The sequence below is a fragment of the Phyllobates terribilis genome, unplaced genomic scaffold, assembly GCF_046119375.1.
Source record: "Phyllobates terribilis strain yellow unplaced genomic scaffold, ASM4611937v1 Scaffold_8461__1_contigs__length_29661, whole genome shotgun sequence".
NCBI classification, from domain to species: Eukaryota; Metazoa; Chordata; class Amphibia; order Anura; family Dendrobatidae; genus Phyllobates; species Phyllobates terribilis.
Genome location: NW_027371201.1, coordinates 1 through 19159, shown reverse-complemented (window position 1 = coordinate 19159; position 19159 = coordinate 1). Strand labels below are relative to the sequence as shown.

Here is a 19159-nt window from a genome sequence, read left to right as displayed (position 1 = left end):
ACCAATTAAGGCGGGGGGTGGGGTGGAACGAGCAGCTGTCTACCCTTAGCAGGAGGGCTCCTGATTACATACCTCTCCTGCTGCTGCTGCTGCTGGCTGTCCAGCAGCAGACTGAAGGTGGCTGCTGCTGTGCACAGGTATATAAAGGCTCAGAGCCTATTATGACACGCGCAGCCAGCGTTCCATTGCCACATTCCATCTACTGCAGGCAGGATACCTGGCTGGCTGAATGTCGCTGAGAAGCTCACAGAGACCGCCATAAGCAACAGTTTAACAGAATGCCACAGACTAATCAACCAAACTTTTTGGGTTGGGTTCTCTTTTATAGTCTGCAGGCATTAAATGAAAGAAGTCAGTGTTCCAGCAGAGGGAGACAACGTTTCAGAAAAGGCATTGTAGCAAACCAAAAAAGAAATTTTAAGCGCAGCAGAGTAACCAGCGCACATACCTGTTAGCTCAGGTGAGTTTAAAAGGCTGCTGTTGATAACAAGGGCATTTGCTAAATAGATGGTGTGTGTGCAACAATATACTGAAAGGTCAATTATATTGTGCAGCTTATCTCACCACCTGTAGTTATTTTTTAGGTGAAAGCTCCAAAATGCTTGCCTAATATGTCTGTTTATCCAAAAGGAAGTAAAAAGGGAGAGCTAGAAAGATAGCATTGCATCACATTACATGGCAATGCAATGCACAGTTGCTGAAGTTGAACCAAAATGAGCTTGTAATCTGGCTTCTGCAACTTTGAACATGAAAAATCCAATGAGGAGAAGAAAAGCAAAGCCAAAGAGTCCATCCCAAAATCCGACAAACAAGCAAAATGAACAAAAAACATTGAATTCAATTCTTTCTGATTTTAGAAACTGCATTAAAGAAGGGGTGCACCGGTCCTGGAGATACTGCAATACCAGGTCAATGCGTGGAGTGGACAGAGCAAGCTCTTTTTCCATCTCCCTGTTCTAAAAATCCATTTAATATATGGTCCCCAGATAGGGGACGTATCAGATATTAAACTGATAAGAACAGATACTACACTTGATCTTAGCCAAAAGGCCGAGAAGCGATAACCAGAATTGGTTTCAAACTACGGAGCCACCCAAGGATCCTGAAAAGTCCATTTGTGGAGATGAGCTCCTGGACTCCCGTTAAGAAGACATGTTGTCAACCTCTAGATCCCTTACATGCCTGCACTTTTCGGCTTGCTGCTGCTGCAATCCACGCGTTTTAGATCTGCATAACTCCACCTCTTTAAACACAGCACCTTCACCCCCTGCTGTTCCCACCCGACTCAACACCGTTGGAAGGGAGGAGAACCAATTAAGGCGGGGGGTGGGGTGGAACGAGCAGCTGTCTACCCTTAGCAGGAGGGCTCCTGATTACATACCTCTCCTGCTGCTGCTGCTGCTGGCTGTCCAGCAGCAGACTGAAGGTGGCTGCTGCTGTGCACAGGTATATAAAGGCTCAGAGCCTATTATGACACGCGCAGCCAGCGTTCCATTGCCACATTCCATCTACTGCAGGCAGGATACCTGGCTGGCTGAATGTCGCTGAGAAGCTCACAGAGACCGCCATAAGCAACAGTTTAACAGAATGCCACAGACTAATCAACCAAACTTTTTGGGTTGGGTTCTCTTTTATAGTCTGCAGGCATTAAATGAAAGAAGTCAGTGTTCCAGCAGAAGGAGACAACGTTTCAGAAAAGGCATTGTAGCAAACCAAAAAAGAAATTTTAAGCGCAGCAGAGTAACCAGCGCACATACCTGTTAGCTCAGGTGAGTTTAAAAGGCTGCTGTTGATAACAAGGGCATTTGCTAAATAGATGGTGTGTGTGCAACAATATACTGAAAGGTCAATTATATTGTGCAGCTTATCTCACCACCTGTAGTTATTTAGGTGAAAGCTCCAAAATGCTTGCCTAATATGTCTGTTTATCCAAAAGGAAGTAAAAAGGGAGAGCTAGAAAGATAGCATTGCATCACATTACATGGCAATGCAATGCACAGTTGCTGGAGTTGAACCAAAATGAGCTTGTAATCTGGCTTCTGCAACTTTGAACATGAAAAATCCAATGAGGAGAAGAAAAGCAAAGCCAAAGAGTCCATCCCAAAATCCGACAAACAAGCAAAATGAACAAAAAACATTGAATTCAATTCTTTCTGATTTTAGAAACTGCATTAAAGAAGGGGTGCACCGGTCCTGGAGATACTGCAATACCAGGTCAATGCGTGGAGTGGACAGAGCAAGCTCTTTTTCCATCTCCCTGTTCTAAAAATCCATTTAATATATGGTCCCCAGATAGGGGACGTATCAGATATTAAACTGATAAGAACAGATACTACACTTGATCTTAGCCAAAAGGCCGAGAAGCGATAACCAGAATTGGTTTCAAACTACGGAGCCACCCAAGGATCCTGAAAAGTCCATTTGTGGAGATAAGCTCCTGGACTCCCGTTAAGAAGACATGTTGTCAACCTCTAGATCCCTTACATGCCTGCACTTTTCGGCTTGCTGCTGCTGCAATCCACGCGTTTTAGATCTGCATAACTCCACCTCTTTAAACACAGCACCTTCACCCCCTGCTGTTCCCACCCGCCTCAACACCGTTGGAAGGGAGGAGAACCAATTAAGGCGGGGGGTGGGGTGGAACGAGCAGCTGTCTACCCTTAGCAGGAGGGCTCCTGATTACATACCTCTCCTGCTGCTGCTGCTGCTGGCTGTCCAGCAGCAGACTGAAGGTGGCTGCTGCTGTGCACAGGTATATAAAGGCTCAGAGCCTATTATGACACGCGCAGCCAGCGTTCCATTGCCACATTCCATCTACTGCAGGCAGGATACCTGGCTGGCTGAATGTCGCTGAGAAGCTCACAGAGACCGCCATAAGCAACAGTTTAACAGAATGCCACAGACTAATCAACCAAACTTTTTGGGTTGGGTTCTCTTTTATAGTCTGCAGGCATTAAATGAAAGAAGTCAGTGTTCCAGCAGAAGGAGACAACGTTTCAGAAAAGGCATTGTAGCAAACCAAAAAAGAAATTTTAAGCGCAGCAGAGTAACCAGCGCACATACCTGTTAGCTCAGGTGAGTTTAAAAGGCTGCTGTTGATAACAAGGGCATTTGCTAAATAGATGGTGTGTGTGCAACAATATACTGAAAGGTCAATTATATTGTGCAGCTTATCTCACCACCTGTAGTTATTTAGGTGAAAGCTCCAAAATGCTTGCCTAATATGTCTGTTTATCCAAAAGGAAGTAAAAAGGGAGAGCTAGAAAGATAGCATTGCATCACATTACATGGCAATGCAATGCACAGTTGCTGAAGTTGAACCAAAATGAGCTTGTAATCTGGCTTCTGCAACTTTGAACATGAAAAATCCAATGAGGAGAAGAAAAGCAAAGCCAAAGAGTCCATCCCAAAATCCGACAAACAAGCAAAATGAACAAAAAACATTGAATTCAATTCTTTCTGATTTTAGAAACTGCATTAAAGAAGGGGTGCACCGGTCCTGGAGATACTGCAATACCAGGTCAATGCGTGGAGTGGACAGAGCAAGCTCTTTTTCCATCTCCCTGTTCTAAAAATCCATTTAATATATGGTCCCCAGATAGGGGACGTATCAGATATTAAACTGATAAGAACAGATACTACACTTGATCTTAGCCAAAAGGCCGAGAAGCGATAACCAGAATTGGTTTCAAACTACGGAGCCACCCAAGGATCCTGAAAAGTCCATTTGTGGAGATGAGCTCCTGGACTCCCGTTAAGAAGACATGTTGTCAACCTCTAGATCCCTTACATGCCTGCACTTTTCGGCTTGCTGCTGCTGCAATCCACGCGTTTTAGATCTGCATAACTCCACCTCTTTAAACACAGCACCTTCACCCCCTGCTGTTCCCACCCGCCTCAACACCGTTGGAAGGGAGGAGAACCAATTAAGGCGGGGGGTGGGGTGGAACGAGCAGCTGTCTACCCTTAGCAGGAGGGCTCCTGATTACATACCTCTCCTGCTGCTGCTGCTGCTGGCTGTCCAGCAGCAGACTGAAGGTGGCTGCTGCTGTGCACAGGTATATAAAGGCTCAGAGCCTATTATGACACGCGCAGCCAGCGTTCCATTGCCACATTCCATCTACTGCAGGCAGGATACCTGGCTGGCTGAATGTCGCTGAGAAGCTCACAGAGACCGCCATAAGCAACAGTTTAACAGAATGCCACAGACTAATCAACCAAACTTTTTGGGTTGGGTTCTCTTTTATAGTCTGCAGGCATTAAATGAAAGAAGTCAGTGTTCCAGCAGAAGGAGACAACGTTTCAGAAAAGGCATTGTAGCAAACCAAAAAAGAAATTTTAAGCGCAGCAGAGTAACCAGCGCACATACCTGTTAGCTCAGGTGAGTTTAAAAGGCTGCTGTTGATAACAAGGGCATTTGCTAAATAGATGGTGTGTGTGCAACAATATACTGAAAGGTCAATTATATTGTGCAGCTTATCTCACCACCTGTAGTTATTTAGGTGAAAGCTCCAAAATGCTTGCCTAATATGTCTGTTTATCCAAAAGGAAGTAAAAAGGGAGAGCTAGAAAGATAGCATTGCATCACATTACATGGCAATGCAATGCACAGTTGCTGAAGTTGAACCAAAATGAGCTTGTAATCTGGCTTCTGCAACTTTGAACATGAAAAATCCAATGAGGAGAAGAAAAGCAAAGCCAAAGAGTCCATCCCAAAATCCGACAAACAAGCAAAATGAACAAAAAACATTGAATTCAATTCTTTCTGATTTTAGAAACTGCATTAAAGAAGGGGTGCACCGGTCCTGGAGATACTGCAATACCAGGTCAATGCGTGGAGTGGACAGAGCAAGCTCTTTTTCCATCTCCCTGTTCTAAAAATCCATTTAATATATGGTCCCCAGATAGGGGACGTATCAGATATTAAACTGATAAGAACAGATACTACACTTGATCTTAGCCAAAAGGCCGAGAAGCGATAACCAGAATTGGTTTCAAACTACGGAGCCACCCAAGGATCCTGAAAAGTCCATTTGTGGAGATAAGCTCCTGGACTCCCGTTAAGAAGACATGTTGTCAACCTCTAGATCCCTTACATGCCTGCACTTTTCGGCTTGCTGCTGCTGCAATCCACGCGTTTTAGATCTGCATAACTCCACCTCTTTAAACACAGCACCTTCACCCCCTGCTGTTCCCACCCGCCTCAACACCGTTGGAAGGGAGGAGAACCAATTAAGGCGGGGGGTGGGGTGGAACGAGCAGCTGTCTACCCTTAGCAGGAGGGCTCCTGATTACATACCTCTCCTGCTGCTGCTGCTGCTGGCTGTCCAGCAGCAGACTGAAGGTGGCTGCTGCTGTGCACAGGTATATAAAGGCTCAGAGCCTATTATGACACGCGCAGCCAGCGTTCCATTGCCACATTCCATCTACTGCAGGCAGGATACCTGGCTGGCTGAATGTCGCTGAGAAGCTCACAGAGACCGCCATAAGCAACAGTTTAACAGAATGCCACAGACTAATCAACCAAACTTTTTGGGTTGGGTTCTCTTTTATAGTCTGCAGGCATTAAATGAAAGAAGTCAGTGTTCCAGCAGAAGGAGACAACGTTTCAGAAAAGGCATTGTAGCAAACCAAAAAAGAAATTTTAAGCGCAGCAGAGTAACCAGCGCACATACCTGTTAGCTCAGGTGAGTTTAAAAGGCTGCTGTTGATAACAAGGGCATTTGCTAAATAGATGGTGTGTGTGCAACAATATACTGAAAGGTCAATTATATTGTGCATCTTATCTCACCACCTGTAGTTATTTAGGTGAAAGCTCCAAAATGCTTGCCTAATATGTCTGTTTATCCAAAAGGAAGTAAAAAGGGAGAGCTAGAAAGATAGCATTGCATCACATTACATGGCAATGCAATGCACAGTTGCTGAAGTTGAACCAAAATGAGCTTGTAATCTGGCTTCTGCAACTTTGAACATGAAAAATCCAATGAGGAGAAGAAAAGCAAAGCCAAAGAGTCCATCCCAAAATCCGACAAACAAGCAAAATGAACAAAAAACATTGAATTCAATTCTTTCTGATTTTAGAAACTGCATTAAAGAAGGGGTGCACCGGTCCTGGAGATACTGCAATACCAGGTCAATGCGTGGAGTGGACAGAGCAAGCTCTTTTTCCATCTCCCTGTTCTAAAAATCCATTTAATATATGGTCCCCAGATAGGGGACGTATCAGATATTAAACTGATAAGAACAGATACTACACTTGATCTTAGCCAAAAGGCCGAGAAGCGATAACCAGAATTGGTTTCAAACTACGGAGCCACCCAAGGATCCTGAAAAGTCCATTTGTGGAGATGAGCTCCTGGACTCCCGTTAAGAAGACATGTTGTCAACCTCTAGATCCCTTACATGCCTGCACTTTTCGGCTTGCTGCTGCTGCAATCCACGCGTTTTAGATCTGCATAACTCCACCTCTTTAAACACAGCACCTTCACCCCCTGCTGTTCCCACCCGCCTCAACACCGTTGGAAGGGAGGAGAACCAATTAAGGCGGGGGGTGGGGTGGAACGAGCAGCTGTCTACCCTTAGCAGGAGGGCTCCTGATTACATACCTCTCCTGCTGCTGCTGCTGGCTGTCCAGCAGCAGACTGAAGGTGGCTGCTGCTGTGCACAGGTATATAAAGGCTCAGAGCCTATTATGACACGCGCAGCCAGCGTTCCATTGCCACATTCCATCTACTGCAGGCAGGATACCTGGCTGGCTGAATGTCGCTGAGAAGCTCACAGAGACCGCCATAAGCAACAGTTTAACAGAATGCCACAGACTAATCAACCAAACTTTTTGGGTTGGGTTCTCTTTTATAGTCTGCAGGCATTAAATGAAAGAAGTCAGTGTTCCAGCAGAAGGAGAAAACGTTTCAGAAAAGGCATTGTAGCAAACCAAAAAAGAAATTTTAAGCGCAGCAGAGTAACCAGCGCACATACCTGTTAGCTCAGGTGAGTTTAAAAGGCTGCTGTTGATAACAAGGGCATTTGCTAAATAGATGGTGTGTGTGCAACAATATACTGAAAGGTCAATTATATTGTGCAGCTTATCTCACCACCTGTAGTTATTTAGGTGAAAGCTCCAAAATGCTTGCCTAATATGTCTGTTTATCCAAAAGGAAGTAAAAAGGGAGAGCTAGAAAGATAGCATTGCATCACATTACATGGCAATGCAATGCACAGTTGCTGAAGTTGAACCAAAATGAGCTTGTAATCTGGCTTCTGCAACTTTGAACATGAAAAATCCAATGAGGAGAAGAAAAGCAAAGCCAAAGAGTCCATCCCAAAATCCGACAAACAAGCAAAATGAACAAAAAACATTGAATTCAATTCTTTCTGATTTTAGAAACTGCATTAAAGAAGGGGTGCACCGGTCCTGGAGATACTGCAATACCAGGTCAATGCGTGGAGTGGACAGAGCAAGCTCTTTTTCCATCTCCCTGTTCTAAAAATCCATTTAATATATGGTCCCCAGATAGGGGACGTATCAGATATTAAACTGATAAGAACAGATACTACACTTGATCTTAGCCAAAAGGCCGAGAAGCGATAACCAGAATTGGTTTCAAACTACGGAGCCACCCAAGGATCCTGAAAAGTCCATTTGTGGAGATGAGCTCCTGGACTCCCGTTAAGAAGACATGTTGTCAACCTCTAGATCCCTTACATGCCTGCACTTTTCGGCTTGCTGCTGCTGCAATCCACGCGTTTTAGATCTGCATAACTCCACCTCTTTAAACACAGCACCTTCACCCCCTGCTGTTCCCACCCGCCTCAACACCGTTGGAAGGGAGGAGAACCAATTAAGGCGGGGGGTGGGGTGGAACGAGCAGCTGTCTACCCTTAGCAGGAGGGCTCCTGATTACATACCTCTCCTGCTGCTGCTGCTGGCTGTCCAGCAGCAGACTGAAGGTGGCTGCTGCTGTGCACAGGTATATAAAGGCTCAGAGCCTATTATGACACGCGCAGCCAGCGTTCCATTGCCACATTCCATCTACTGCAGGCAGGATACCTGGCTGGCTGAATGTCGCTGAGAAGCTCACAGAGACCGCCATAAGCAACAGTTTAACAGAATGCCACAGACTAATCAACCAAACTTTTTGGGTTGGGTTCTCTTTTATAGTCTGCAGGCATTAAATGAAAGAAGTCAGTGTTCCAGCAGAAGGAGACAACGTTTCAGAAAAGGCATTGTAGCAAACCAAAAAAGAAATTTTAAGCGCAGCAGAGTAACCAGCGCACATACCTGTTAGCTCAGGTGAGTTTAAAAGGCTGCTGTTGATAACAAGGGCATTTGCTAAATAGATGGTGTGTGTGCAACAATATACTGAAAGGTCAATTATATTGTGCAGCTTATCTCACCACCTGTAGTTATTTAGGTGAAAGCTCCAAAATGCTTGCCTAATATGTCTGTTTATCCAAAAGGAAGTAAAAAGGGAGAGCTAGAAAGATAGCATTGCATCACATTACATGGCAATGCAATGCACAGTTGCTGAAGTTGAACCAAAATGAGCTTGTAATCTGGCTTCTGCAACTTTGAACATGAAAAATCCAATGAGGAGAAGAAAAGCAAAGCCAAAGAGTCCATCCCAAAATCCGACAAACAAGCAAAATGAACAAAAAACATTGAATTCAATTCTTTCTGATTTTAGAAACTGCATTAAAGAAGGGGTGCACCGGTCCTGGAGATACTGCAATACCAGGTCAATGCGTGGAGTGGACAGAGCAAGCTCTTTTTCCATCTCCCTGTTCTAAAAATCCATTTAATATATGGTCCCCAGATAGGGGACGTATCAGATATTAAACTGATAAGAACAGATACTACACTTGATCTTAGCCAAAAGGCCGAGAAGCGATAACCAGAATTGGTTTCAAACTACGGAGCCACCCAAGGATCCTGAAAAGTCCATTTGTGGAGATGAGCCCCTGGACTCCCGTTAAGAAGACATGTTGTCAACCTCTAGATCCCTTACATGCCTGCACTTTTCGGCTTGCTGCTGCTGCAATCCACGCGTTTTAGATCTGCATAACTCCACCTCTTTAAACACAGCACCTTCACCCCCTGCTGTTCCCACCCGCCTCAACACCGTTGGAAGGGAGGAGAACCAATTAAGGCGGGGGGAGGGGTGGAACGAGCAGCTGTCTACCCTTAGCAGGAGGGCTCCTGATTACATACCTCTCCTGCTGCTGCTGCTGCTGGCTGTCCAGCAGCAGACTGAAGGTGGCTGCTGCTGTGCACAGGTATATAAAGGCTCAGAGCCTATTATGACACGCGCAGCCAGCGTTCCATTGCCACATTCCATCTACTGCAGGCAGGATACCTGGCTGGCTGAATGTCGCTGAGAAGCTCACAGAGACCGCCATAAGCAACAGTTTAACAGAATGCCACAGACTAATCAACCAAACTTTTTGGGTTGGGTTCTCTTTTATAGTCTGCAGGCATTAAATGAAAGAAGTCAGTGTTCCAGCAGAAGGAGACAACGTTTCAGAAAAGGCATTGTAGCAAACCAAAAAAGAAATTTTAAGCGCAGCAGAGTAACCAGCGCACATACCTGTTAGCTCAGGTGAGTTTAAAAGGCTGCTGTTGATAACAAGGGCATTTGCTAAATAGATGGTGTGTGTGCAACAATATACTGAAAGGTCAATTATATTGTGCAGCTTATCTCACCACCTGTAGTTATTTAGGTGAAAGCTCCAAAATGCTTGCCTAATATGTCTGTTTATCCAAAAGGAAGTAAAAAGGGAGAGCTAGAAAGATAGCATTGCATCACATTACATGGCAATGCAATGCACAGTTGCTGAAGTTGAACCAAAATGAGCTTGTAATCTGGCTTCTGCAACTTTGAACATGAAAAATCCAATGAGGAGAAGAAAAGCAAAGCCAAAGAGTCCATCCCAAAATCCGACAAACAAGCAAAATGAACAAAAAACATTGAATTCAATTCTTTCTGATTTTAGAAACTGCATTAAAGAAGGGGTGCACCGGTCCTGGAGATACTGCAATACCAGGTCAATGCGTGGAGTGGACAGAGCAAGCTCTTTTTCCATCTCCCTGTTCTAAAAATCCATTTAATATATGGTCCCCAGATAGGGGACGTATCAGATATTAAACTGATAAGAACAGATACTACACTTGATCTTAGCCAAAAGGCCGAGAAGCGATAACCAGAATTGGTTTCAAACTACGGAGCCACCCAAGGATCCTGAAAAGTCCATTTGTGGAGATGAGCTCCTGGACTCCCGTTAAGAAGACATGTTGTCAACCTCTAGATCCCTTACATGCCTGCACTTTTCGGCTTGCTGCTGCTGCAATCCACGCGTTTTAGATCTGCATAACTCCACCTCTTTAAACACAGCACCTTCACCCCCTGCTGTTCCCACCCGCCTCAACACCGTTGGAAGGGAGGAGAACCAATTAAGGCGGGGGGTGGGGTGGAACGAGCAGCTGTCTACCCTTAGCAGGAGGGCTCCTGATTACATACCTCTCCTGCTGCTGCTGCTGGCTGTCCAGCAGCAGACTGAAGGTGGCTGCTGCTGTGCACAGGTATATAAAGGCTCAGAGCCTATTATGACACGCGCAGCCAGCGTTCCATTGCCACATTCCATCTACTGCAGGCAGGATACCTGGCTGGCTGAATGTCGCTGAGAAGCTCACAGAGACCGCCATAAGCAACAGTTTAACAGAATGCCACAGACTAATCAACCAAACTTTTTGGGTTGGGTTCTCTTTTATAGTCTGCAGGCATTAAATGAAAGAAGTCAGTGTTCCAGCAGAAGGAGACAACGTTTCAGAAAAGGCATTGTAGCAAACCAAAAAAGAAATTTTAAGCGCAGCAGAGTAACCAGCGCACATACCTGTTAGCTCAGGTGAGTTTAAAAGGCTGCTGTTGATAACAAGGGCATTTGCTAAATAGATGGTGTGTGTGCAACAATATACTGAAAGGTCAATTATATTGTGCAGCTTATCTCACCACCTGTAGTTATTTAGGTGAAAGCTCCAAAATGCTTGCCTAATATGTCTGTTTATCCAAAAGGAAGTAAAAAGGGAGAGCTAGAAAGATAGCATTGCATCACATTACATGGCAATGCAATGCACAGTTGCTGAAGTTGAACCAAAATGAGCTTGTAATCTGGCTTCTGCAACTTTGAACATGAAAAATCCAATGAGGAGAAGAAAAGCAAAGCCAAAGAGTCCATCCCAAAATCCGACAAACAAGCAAAATGAACAAAAAACATTGAATTCAATTCTTTCTGATTTTAGAAACTGCATTAAAGAAGGGGTGCACCGATCCTGGAGATACTGCAATACCAGGTCAATGCGTGGAGTGGACAGAGCAAGCTCTTTTTCCATCTCCCTGTTCTAAAAATCCATTTAATATATGGTCCCCAGATAGGGGACGTATCAGATATTAAACTGATAAGAACAGATACTACACTTGATCTTAGCCAAAAGGCCGAGAAGCGATAACCAGAATTGGTTTCAAACTACGGAGCCACCCAAGGATCCTGAAAAGTCCATTTGTGGAGATGAGCTCCTGGACTCCCGTTAAGAAGACATGTTGTCAACCTCTAGATCCCTTACACCTTCACCCCCTGCTGTTCCCACCCGCCTCAACACCGTTGGAAGGGAGGAGAACCAATTAAGGCGGGGGGAGGGGTGGAACGAGCAGCTGTCTACCCTTAGCAGGAGGGCTCCTGATTACATACCTCTCCTGCTGCTGCTGCTGCTGGCTGTCCAGCAGCAGACTGAAGGTGGCTGCTGCTGTGCACAGGTATATAAAGGCTCAGAGCCTATTATGACACGCGCAGCCAGCGTTCCATTGCCACATTCCATCTACTGCAGGCAGGATACCTGGCTGGCTGAATGTCGCTGAGAAGCTCACAGAGACCGCCATAAGCAACAGTTTAACAGAATGCCACAGACTAATCAACCAAACTTTTTGGGTTGGGTTCTCTTTTATAGTCTGCAGGCATTAAATGAAAGAAGTCAGTGTTCCAGCAGAAGGAGACAACGTTTCAGAAAAGGCATTGTAGCAAACCAAAAAAGAAATTTTAAGCGCAGCAGAGTAACCAGCGCACATACCTGTTAGCTCAGGTGAGTTTAAAAGGCTGCTGTTGATAACAAGGGCATTTGCTAAATAGATGGTGTGTGTGCAACAATATACTGAAAGGTCAATTATATTGTGCAGCTTATCTCACCACCTGTAGTTATTTAGGTGAAAGCTCCAAAATGCTTGCCTAATATGTCTGTTTATCCAAAAGGAAGTAAAAAGGGAGAGCTAGAAAGATAGCATTGCATCACATTACATGGCAATGCAATGCACAGTTGCTGAAGTTGAACCAAAATGAGCTTGTAATCTGGCTTCTGCAACTTTGAACATGAAAAATCCAGTGAGGAGAAGAAAAGCAAAGCCAAAGAGTCCATCCCAAAATCCGACAAACAAGCAAAATGAACAAAAAACATTGAATTCAATTCTTTCTGATTTTAGAAACTGCATTAAAGAAGGGGTGCACCGGTCCTGGAGATACTGCAATACCAGGTCAATGCGTGGAGTGGACAGAGCAAGCTCTTTTTCCATCTCCCTGTTCTAAAAATCCATTTAATATATGGTCCCCAGATAGGGGACGTATCAGATATTAAACTGATAAGAACAGATACTACACTTGATCTTAGCCAAAAGGCCGAGAAGCGATAACCAGAATTGGTTTCAAACTACGGAGCCACCCAAGGATCCTGAAAAGTCCATTTGTGGAGATGAGCTCCTGGACTCCCGTTAAGAAGACATGTTGTCAACCTCTAGATCCCTTACATGCCTGCACTTTTCGGCTTGCTGCTGCTGCAATCCACGCGTTTTAGATCTGAATAACTCCACCTCTTTAAACACAGCACCTTCACCCCCTGCTGTTCCCACCCGCCTCAACACCGTTGGAAGGGAGGAGAACCAATTAAGGCGGGGGGTGGGGTGGAACGAGCAGCTGTCTACCCTTAGCAGGAGGGCTCCTGATTACATACCTCTCCTGCTGCTGCTGCTGCTGGCTGTCCAGCAGCAGATTGAAGGTGGCTGCTGCTGTGCACAGGTATATAAAGGCTCAGAGCCTATTATGACACGCGCAGCCAGCGTTCCATTGCCACATTCCATCTACTGCAGGCAGGATACCTGGCTGGCTGAATGTCGCTGAGAAGCTCACAGAGACCGCCATAAGCAACAGTTTAACAGAATGCCACAGACTAATCAACCAAACTTTTTGGGTTGGGTTCTCTTTTATAGTCTGCAGGCATTAAATGAAAGAAGTCAGTGTTCCAGCAGAAGGAGACAACGTTTCAGAAAAGGCATTGTAGCAAACCAAAAAAGAAATTTTAAGCGCAGCAGAGTAACCAGCGCACATACCTGTTAGCTCAGGTGAGTTTAAAAGGCTGCTGTTGATAACAAGGGCATTTGCTAAATAGATGGTGTGTGTGCAACAATATACTGAAAGGTCAATTATATTGTGCAGCTTATCTCACCACCTGTAGTTATTTAGGTGAAAGCTCCAAAATGCTTGCCTAATATGTCTGTTTATCCAAAAGGAAGTAAAAAGGGAGAGCTAGAAAGATAGCATTGCATCACATTACATGGCAATGCAATGCACAGTTGCTGAAGTTGAACCAAAATGAGCTTGTAATCTGGCTTCTGCAACTTTGAACATGAAAAATCCAGTGAGGAGAAGAAAAGCAAAGCCAAAGAGTCTATCCCAAAATCCGACAAACAAGCAAAATGAACAAAAAACATTGAATTCAATTCTTTCTGATTTTAGAAACTGCATTAAAGAAGGGGTGCACCGGTCCTGGAGATACTGCAATACCAGGTCAATGCGTGGAGTGGACAGAGCAAGCTCTTTTTCCATCTCCCTGTTCTAAAAATCCATTTAATATATGGTCCCCAGATAGGGGACGTATCAGATATTAAACTGATAAGAACAGATACTACACTTGATCTTAGCCAAAAGGCCGAGAAGCGATAACCAGAATTGGTTTCAAACTACGGAGCCACCCAAGGATCCTGAAAAGTCCATTTGTGGAGATGAGCTCCTGGACTCCCGTTAAGAAGACATGTTGTCAACCTCTAGATCCCTTACATGCCTGCACTTTTCGGCTTGCTGCTGCTGCAATCCACGCGTTTTAGATCTGAATAACTCCACCTCTTTAAACACAGCACCTTCACCCCCTGCTGTTCCCACCCGCCTCAACACCGTTGGAAGGGAGGAGAACCAATTAAGGCGGGGGGTGGGGTGGAACGAGCAGCTGTCTACCCTTAGCAGGAGGGCTCCTGATTACATACCTCTCCTGCTGCTGCTGCTGCTGGCTGTCCAGCAGCAGACTGAAGGTGGCTGCTGCTGTGCACAGGTATATAAAGGCTCAGAGCCTATTATGACACGCGCAGCCAGCGTTCCATTGCCACATTCCATCTACTGCAGGCAGGATACCTGGCTGGCTGAATGTCGCTGAGAAGCTCACAGAGACCGCCATAAGCAACAGTTTAACAGAATGCCACAGACTAATCAACCAAACTTTTTGGGTTGGGTTCTCTTTTATAGTCTGCAGGCATTAAATGAAAGAAGTCAGTGTTCCAGCAGAAGGAGACAACGTTTCAGAAAAGGCATTGTAGCAAACCAAAAAAGAAATTTTAAGCGCAGCAGAGTAACCAGCGCACATACCTGTTAGCTCAGGTGAGTTTAAAAGGCTGCTGTTGATAACAAGGGCATTTGCTAAATAGATGGTGTGTGTGCAACAATATACTGAAAGGTCAATTATATTGTGCAGCTTATCTCACCACCTGTAGTTATTTAGGTGAAAGCTCCAAAATGCTTGCCTAATATGTCTGTTTATCCAAAAGGAAGTAAAAAGGGAGAGCTAGAAAGATAGCATTGCATCACATTACATGGCAATGCAATGCACAGTTGCTGAAGTTGAACCAAAATGAGCTTGTAATCTGGCTTCTGCAACTTTGAACATGAAAAATCAAATGAGGAGAAGAAAAGCAAAGCCAAAGAGTCCATCCCAAAATCCCACAAACAAGCAAAATGAACAAAAACCATTGAATTCAATTCTTTCTGATTTTAGAAACTGCATTAAAGAAGGGGTGCACCGGTCCTGGAGATACTGCAATACCAGGTCAATGCGTGGAGTGGACAGAGCAAGCTCTTTTTCCATCTCCCTGTTCTAAAAATCCATTTAATATATGGTCCCCAGATAGGGGACGTATCAGATATTAAACTGATAAGAACAGATACTACACTTGATCTTAGCCAAAAGGCCGAGAAGCGATAACCAGAATTGGTTTCAAACTACGGAGCCACCCAAGGATCCTGAAAAGTCCATTTGTGGAGATGAGCTCCTGGACTCCCGTTAAGAAGACATGTTGTCAACCTCTAGATCCCTTACATGCCTGCACTTTTCGGCTTGCTGCTGCTGCAATCCACGCGTTTTAGATCTGAATAACTCCACCTCTTTAAACACAGCACCTTCACCCCCTGCTGTTCCCACCCGCCTCAACACCGTTGGAAGGGAGGAGAACCAATTAAGGCGGGGGGTGGGGTGGAACGAGCAGCTGTCTACCCTTAGCAGGAGGGCTCCTGATTACATACCTCTCCTGCTGCTGCTGCTGCTGGCTGTCCAGCAGCAGACTGAAGGTGGCTGCTGCTGTGCACAGGTATATAAAGGCTCAGAGCCTATTATGACACGCGCAGCCAGCGTTCCATTGCCACATTCCATCTACTGCAGGCAGGATACCTGGCTGGCTGAATGTCGCTGAGAAGCTCACAGAGACCACCATAAGCAACAGTTTAACAGAATGCCACAGACTAATCAACCAAACTTTTTGGGTTGGGTTCTCTTTTATAGTCTGCAGGCATTAAATGAAAGAAGTCAGTGTTCCAGCAGAAGGAGACAACGTTTCAGAAAAGGCATTGTAGCAAACCAAAAAAGAAATTTTAAGCGCAGCAGAGTAACCAGCGCACATACCTGTTAGCTCAGGTGAGTTTAAAAGGCTGCTGTTGATAACAAGGGCATTTGCTAAATAGATGGTGTGTGTGCAACAATATACTGAAAGGTCAATTATATTGTGCAGCTTATCTCACCACCTGTAGTTATTTAGGTGAAAGCTCCAAAATGCTTGCCTAATATGTCTGTTTATCCAAAAGGAAGTAAAAAGGGAGAGCTAGAAAGATAGCATTGCATCACATTACATGGCAATGCAATGCACAGTTGCTGAAGTTGAACCAAAATGAGCTTGTAATCTGGCTTCTGCAACTTTGAACATGAAAAATCCAATGAGGAGAAGAAAAGCAAAGCCAAAGAGTCCATCCCAAAATCCGACAAACAAGCAAAATGAACAAAAAACATTGAATTCAATTCTTTCTGATTTTAGAAACTGCATTAAAGAAGGGGTGCACCGGTCCTGGAGATACTGCAATACCAGGTCAATGCGTGGAGTGGACAGAGCAAGCTCTTTTTCCATCTCCCTGTTCTAAAAATCCATTTAATATATGGTCCCCAGATAGGGGACGTATCAGATATTAAACTGATAAGAACAGATACTACACTTGATCTTAGCCAAAAGGCCGAGAAGCGATAACCAGAATTGGTTTCAAACTACGGAGCCACAGAAGGATCCTGAAAAGTCCATTTGTGGAGATGAGCTCCTGGACTCCCGTTAAGAAGACATGTTGTCAACCTCTAGATCCCTTACATGCCTGCACTTTTCGGCTTGCTGCTGCTGCAATCCACGCGTTTTAGATCTGCATAACTCCACCTCTTTAAACACAGCACCTTCACCCCCTGCTGTTCCCACCCGCCTCAACACCGTTGGAAGGGAGGAGAACCAATTAAGGCGGGGGGTGGGGTGGAACGAGCAGCTGTCTACCCTTAGCAGGAGGGCTCCTGATTACATACCTCTCCTGCTGCTGCTGCTGCTGCTGGCTGTCCAGCAGCAGACTGAAGGTGGCTGCTGCTGTGCACAGGTATATAAAGGCTCAGAGCCTATTATGACACGCGCAGCCAGCGTTCCATTGCCACATTCCATCTACTGCAGGCAGGATACCTGGCTGGCTGAATGTCGCTGAGAAGCTCACAGAGACCGCCATAAGCAACAGTTTAACAGAATGCCACAGACTAATCAACCAAACTTTTTGGGTTGGGTTCTCTTTTATAGTCTGCAGGCATTAAATGAAAGAAGTCAGTGTTCCAGCAGAAGGAGACAACGTTTCAGAAAAGGCATTGTAGCAAACCAAAAAAGAAATTTTAAGCGCAGCAGAGTAACCAGCGCACATACCTGTTAGCTCAGGTGAGTTTAAAAGGCTGCTGTTGATAACAAGGGCATTTGCTAAATAGATGGTGTGTGTGCAACAATATACTGAAAGGTCAATTATATTGTGCAGCTTATCTCACCACCTGTAGTTATTTAGGTGAAAGCTCCAAAATGCTTGCCTAATATGTCTGTTTATCCAAAAGGAAGTAAAAAGGGAGAGCTAGAAAGATAGCATTGCATCACATTACATGGCAATGCAATGCACAGTTGCTGAAGTTGAACCAAAATGAGCTTGTAATCTGGCTTCTGCAACTTTGAACATGAAAAATCCAATGAGGAGAAGAAAAGCAAAGCCAAAGAGTCCATCCCAAAATCCGACAAACAAGCAAAATGAACAAAAAACATTGAATTCAATTCTTTCTGATTTTAGAAACTGCATTAAAGAAGGGGTGCACCGGTCCTGGAGATACTGCAATACCAGGTCAATGCGTGGAGTGGACAGAGCAAGCTCTTTTTCCATCTCCCTGTTCTAAAAATCCATTTAATATATGGTCCCCAGATAGGGGACGTATCAGATATTAAACTGATAAGAACAGATACTACACTTGATCTTAGCCAAAAGGCCGAGAAGCGATAACCAGAATTGGTTTCAAACTACGGAGCCACCCAAGGATCCTGAAAAGTCCATTTGTGGAGATGAGCTCCTGGACTCCCGTTAAGAAGACATGTTGTCAACCTCTAGATCCCTTACATGCCTGCACTTTTCGGCTTGCTGCTGCTGCAATCCACGCGTTTTAGATCTGCATAACTCCACCTCTTTAAACACAGCACCTTCACCCCCTGCTGTTCCCACCCGCCTCAACACCGTTGGAAGGGAGGAGAACCAATTAAGGCGGGGGGTGGGGTGGAACGAGCAGCTGTCTACCCTTAGCAGGAGGGCTCCTGATTACATACCTCTCCTGCTGCTGCTGCTGGCTGTCCAGCAGCAGACTGAAGGTGGCTGCTGCTGTGCACAGGTATATAAAGGCTCAGAGCCTATTATGACACGCGCAGCCAGCGTTCCATTGCCACATTCCATCTACTGCAGGCAGGATACCTGGCTGGCTGAATGTCGCTGAGAAGCTCACAGAGACCGCCATAAGCAACAGTTTAACAGAATGCCACAGACTAATCAACCAAACTTTTTGGGTTGGGTTCTCTTTTATAGTCTGCAGGCATTAAATGAAAGAAGTCAGTGTTCCAGCAGAAGGAGACAACGTTTCAGAAAAGGCATTGTAGCAAACCAAAAAAGAAATTTTAAGCGCAGCAGAGTAACCAGCGCACATACCTGTTAGCTCAGGTGAGTTTAAAAGGCTGCTGTTGATAACAAGGGCATTTGCTAAATAGATGGTGTGTGTGCAACAATATACTGAAAGGTCAATTATATTGTGCAGCTTATCTCACCACCTGTAGTTATTTAGGTGAAAGCTCCAAAATGCTTGCCTAATATGTCTGTTTATCCAAAAGGAAGTAAAAAGGGAGAGCTAGAAAGATAGCATTGCATCACATTACATGGCAATGCAATGCACAGTTGCTGAAGTTGAACCAAAATGAGCTTGTAATCTGGCTTCTGCAACTTTGAACATGAAAAATCCAATGAGGAGAAGAAAAGCAAAGCCAAAGAGTCCATCCCAAAATCCGACAAACAAGCAAAATGAACAAAAAACATTGAATTCAATTCTTTCTGATTTTAGAAACTGCATTAAAGAAGGGGTGCACCGGTCCTGGAGATACTGCAATACCAGGTCAATGCGTGGAGTGGACAGAGCAAGCTCTTTTTCCATCTCCCTGTTCTAAAA

At 44.8% G+C, this 19159-nt stretch overlaps 14 non-coding genes and 1 pseudogene across 14 annotated transcripts; all 15 read right to left on the bottom strand.

The window, feature by feature from the left end:
* Window positions 1–871: 871 nt before the first annotated feature.
* LOC141252225 (U2 spliceosomal RNA) lies at window positions 872–1062 on the bottom strand. The gene has a single exon (XR_012313671.1). It is a non-coding gene; the product is annotated as a U2 spliceosomal RNA (small nuclear RNA).
* A 1115-nt stretch (window positions 1063–2177) lies between these two features.
* LOC141252224 (U2 spliceosomal RNA) lies at window positions 2178–2368 on the bottom strand. The gene has a single exon (XR_012313670.1). It is a non-coding gene; the product is annotated as a U2 spliceosomal RNA (small nuclear RNA).
* Window positions 2369–3483: 1115 nt separating this feature from the next.
* Window positions 3484–3674, bottom strand: LOC141252223 (U2 spliceosomal RNA). The gene has a single exon (XR_012313669.1). It is a non-coding gene; the product is annotated as a U2 spliceosomal RNA (small nuclear RNA).
* A 1115-nt stretch (window positions 3675–4789) lies between these two features.
* LOC141252222 (U2 spliceosomal RNA) lies at window positions 4790–4980 on the bottom strand. Its single transcript, XR_012313668.1, has one exon. It is a non-coding gene; the product is annotated as a U2 spliceosomal RNA (small nuclear RNA).
* Window positions 4981–6095: 1115 nt separating this feature from the next.
* Window positions 6096–6286, bottom strand: LOC141252221 (U2 spliceosomal RNA). Its single transcript, XR_012313667.1, has one exon. It is a non-coding gene; the product is annotated as a U2 spliceosomal RNA (small nuclear RNA).
* A 1112-nt stretch (window positions 6287–7398) lies between these two features.
* Window positions 7399–7589, bottom strand: LOC141252220 (U2 spliceosomal RNA). Its single transcript, XR_012313666.1, has one exon. It is a non-coding gene; the product is annotated as a U2 spliceosomal RNA (small nuclear RNA).
* Window positions 7590–8701: 1112 nt separating this feature from the next.
* On the bottom strand, window positions 8702–8892 carry LOC141252219 (U2 spliceosomal RNA). The gene has a single exon (XR_012313665.1). It is a non-coding gene; the product is annotated as a U2 spliceosomal RNA (small nuclear RNA).
* Window positions 8893–10007: 1115 nt separating this feature from the next.
* On the bottom strand, window positions 10008–10198 carry LOC141252218 (U2 spliceosomal RNA). The gene has a single exon (XR_012313664.1). It is a non-coding gene; the product is annotated as a U2 spliceosomal RNA (small nuclear RNA).
* A 1112-nt stretch (window positions 10199–11310) lies between these two features.
* Window positions 11311–11501, bottom strand: LOC141252216 (U2 spliceosomal RNA). The gene has a single exon (XR_012313662.1). It is a non-coding gene; the product is annotated as a U2 spliceosomal RNA (small nuclear RNA).
* Window positions 11502–12538: 1037 nt separating this feature from the next.
* On the bottom strand, window positions 12539–12729 carry LOC141252217 (U2 spliceosomal RNA). Its single transcript, XR_012313663.1, has one exon. It is a non-coding gene; the product is annotated as a U2 spliceosomal RNA (small nuclear RNA).
* Window positions 12730–13844: 1115 nt separating this feature from the next.
* Window positions 13845–14035, bottom strand: LOC141252239 (U2 spliceosomal RNA). Its single transcript, XR_012313683.1, has one exon. It is a non-coding gene; the product is annotated as a U2 spliceosomal RNA (small nuclear RNA).
* Window positions 14036–15150: 1115 nt separating this feature from the next.
* LOC141252237 (U2 spliceosomal RNA) lies at window positions 15151–15341 on the bottom strand. Its single transcript, XR_012313682.1, has one exon. It is a non-coding gene; the product is annotated as a U2 spliceosomal RNA (small nuclear RNA).
* A 1115-nt stretch (window positions 15342–16456) lies between these two features.
* LOC141252236 (U2 spliceosomal RNA) lies at window positions 16457–16647 on the bottom strand. The gene has a single exon (XR_012313681.1). It is a non-coding gene; the product is annotated as a U2 spliceosomal RNA (small nuclear RNA).
* A 1118-nt stretch (window positions 16648–17765) lies between these two features.
* Window positions 17766–17956, bottom strand: LOC141252227 (U2 spliceosomal RNA). Its single transcript, XR_012313673.1, has one exon. It is a non-coding gene; the product is annotated as a U2 spliceosomal RNA (small nuclear RNA).
* A 1112-nt stretch (window positions 17957–19068) lies between these two features.
* On the bottom strand, window positions 19069–19159 carry LOC141252235 (U2 spliceosomal RNA; annotated as a pseudogene; the record flags this gene model as incomplete).